The sequence below is a fragment of the Anneissia japonica genome, unplaced genomic scaffold, assembly GCF_011630105.1.
Source record: "Anneissia japonica isolate Jap-2015-1 unplaced genomic scaffold, ASM1163010v1 scaffold284709_len978187_cov192, whole genome shotgun sequence".
Lineage (NCBI taxonomy): Eukaryota > Metazoa > Echinodermata > Crinoidea > Comatulida > Comatulidae > Anneissia > Anneissia japonica.
The window spans coordinates 786,797-790,220 of NW_022757342.1; positions in this window are offsets into that span (position 1 = coordinate 786,797).

A 3,424-nucleotide genomic window follows, 5' to 3' on the forward strand; every position below is an offset into this window, starting at 1 on the left:
TACACACAACGCCTATTTAATTTCAAAATGACCATCCAATAAAACACATGATTCAAATGTTTGTGACGAGCATACTGCCATTATCTTTGCGGTTACAAAGCGCATTCCTACAACTTTCTAATTACCAAAGGGTCACATCCTCTTCTTGTCAGTTTTTGCCGCAAAATCACAGCAGATGCTGGAATATCTTACTGTTGTTAATTTTATGTTCTTGTTATCTTTGTAGGTTTTTTTTTTTTAATGTTTTAATGGCATGCAATACTGCTCTCCAAACATGTTTCAGTGCTGCAGATGTTGGAGCTAGTTCTTTATGCATGCGTTGCTTGGATGAAAACAAGTTCTTGCCTCATTGGCTATGGATGAGTTATAGTTTGTACTGTCAGCGATAACAATAAATTTCTCAATATCAAGATGGTTAGCTAGCTATTGTTCCCAAATGAATAAATTTGTGAAATAATCCAGATATAGAATTATAGATGTAATTTCCCTTTACCTGTTTTGTTGCAATTGTGCCTTTCTAGTGTTAATAAGAGAAAACACATTAGCCAAAGGTATATCTAAATTCCCATGTGCTTCACAACAAATGTGGGTACAGACGGAATATCTTATAATGATTTATCAATCCTACCTACTCTAAGCAGTATACAGTTCATTTGCATCAACAAACTTTTCGAAAAGTGATGCTGCAATTACTGCTACACAGTGGCGGCGTACACATCTAGATGTGTATAAGAGACAGCGCCTTGTCCCCCGCCCCCACCCCGTCGAGGAGAAAAAGCAAGGAACAAATTATATTTATTTTAAACATATTAATATAAATTGGACAACTTTCAATGGATTTTGGGCGACGCCCGACACGCCTACTCTTTGCTCGTCGGGGACATGAGCTCCCCCAACCATGGGCAAAGCCTGTCGCCGACCCTGCTGCTACGTGACATTACTGTGCACATGTTCGAGTGACATTTTGTACATGCAGAAGCAATTTTTTTTCATCAGCATCTTTATTATTGTACTTAAGTCATAGAAATTTGCTTCTATTTGAAATAGTTATTTTTCATCCTTTGTTAATTATTATGAATATTTTTTGCAATACTTTAATGCTGTAGCTACTCGGGTAATTCATGTTTATTTTTGTTTACATCTAATAAAGGCAGGCCTACTCGCCTTCGACAGAGATCAACAGGTCTGAACTGTGAACTTTTCTTTAATGTTCTTGGCAGGTACTTTACTCTCTACTCCGTTTGTTAAATCATTATCAAGCACCGGTAATATTATAATCAACATTCTATTCTCTTACACTAGTCTTCGGTAATTGTTCAATTGTTTTGTGATTCGATATATTAGATATGTAGCAGATATACGTACAAAAGGCATTACAGTTCTTTCCCCAATTAAAAACCACTTTTCCAGAGTTTCTATGGATTACCAGTTACGTGTTGTCACCAGTATAAAAGTGCATCAGCATTTTTATTTGTCACCGAAACTTATCATTTAGGTAGAATCGGAATCTTACACCAAGTTTTGTGTAAAAAAAACGTACGTTCGCATGAACAAAATATCAATATTGAGATCATAATTTTGAAAATTTGTAAAGGTGTCATTATTTAAAACTGTGTTAAGCAAAACCAGAACCAATACGTAACCTAGAATTTGAAACATTAAATAGGCCTAAACGTCTTCATCATTCTTTTAGTACCAACTAAACACTCGGTGAGACAGGGACGTAGCCAGGATTTTGAAAGGGGGGGGGGGAGCCGTTATGCGAATAACGTAGGACCCCGGCGGGGTCAAATCCCCCTGTGAAGTAGCGCACTCTTAGTAGCGCACGTTCTTAGGACTGTTTGCGAGGATAAAGTGAAAATTGTAATAGACGCATAATAAATAAGCGCCCCCCTGTGAAGTAGCGCACTCTTAGTAGCGCACGTTCTTAGGACTGTTTGCGAGGATAAAGTGAAAATTGCAATAGACGCATAATAAATAAGCGCAAAAATAATTATATAATAAATCAACAGTGGCAGAATTCGAAAGAGATGTGAGCCAGGGAGGGACATTCACAGACTGAGGAACCACTCACCTCAGCCCGACCATGGTTGGGGCTGAGGTAAGAAAATTTATGATTAGGGCATCTCTGGACGGCCGGAAATTACACTCTCGCACTTCAATTTGAATATATTTTTCTTTTTTTCCCCTTAAAATATGAAGGGGAGGTGGGCCTTGATTCCACCTCTGCTCAAAACATTCTTTATCCAGAATAGTCATAATCACGAAAAATGGACATGAAAAACCAGTTCACATCCTAAAAACAAACAGCAGTCACTAAGACATACATCAGGAGCCGACTCGATGGAGTTTAATGTCATACCCAGGGTAGAACACAGATCTGTTTTGAAAGGTGGAGGGGGAGGGGATTTTGTGTGTCGATACCCACCTCAGCCCCACCATGGTTGGAGCTGAGGTGAGAAAATTTGAGGAAATAGTACCTCTAGATGGCCAGAAATGACACTTTTAGTAAAATTCATCATCATCACATCACCATTAGTCAAAATTAAGCGCCAAATAAATTCTCATGATATTTTATCAGGGATTTTTGACAACCATAGAGATCTTATTAATGTGTGTGATATACCACAGAAAACAAAGCTTAAAAACATTGTATTTGAGTATGTACTTTACATAGGCCTACTTCAAAAACGTGATTTCAAAACCACCTCAGCAAAGGATAAAACTAAAAAAAGCCCTAAAAAATGCGCGCCAAGCGCGCAAAATATTTTTGTGTTTTTAATTCTAATTTCGTCGGAATTGATGAAAACTATCTAAAATGTGCAATTTATAGAGGAAATTGGCCTACCGTAACAAGAAATGCGCGCAAAGAATTTGAGAATTTTAGGCACTTTCTGAGGATGCATTTGTCAAGGAGTGGAGAAAGATTTCCAAAGATGGATATTTTCCCCTTGTCCAACAGTGTTTTTAATTCTAATTTCGTTGGAATTGATCAAAACTCCCTAAAATGTGCAATTTTTAGAGGAAATTGGGCCATGTTAACAAGAAATGCGCGCAAAATTTGAGGTTTTTAGGCAATTTTAGGGGATGAAAGGGCATTTATAAAGGAGTAGGGAAGATTTTTCAAAGATAGATATTTTCTCCTTGTCTCCCAGTGGTTACGCCATCGGGCAGCATAGATCAAAGGAGTTATGACAGTTTTTGAAGTGGAGAAGGGGTTGCATGTGTGTTGTGAGTCTGGTCATTATGATATCTTCCTGTTTATTCTTGTCTTTATTTTTCTCTTCTCTTTTTCTTTCCTTTTCTTTTCCTCTTCTTTCTCTTTCCCTCCCTCCCCCCTCTTTCTTTTCTCTTATTACCCAGCCCGGTACGACGGCTTGGTCGGCCCGGTAAAAACCGTCAGGGGAGGGGAAATTTCCCCCTG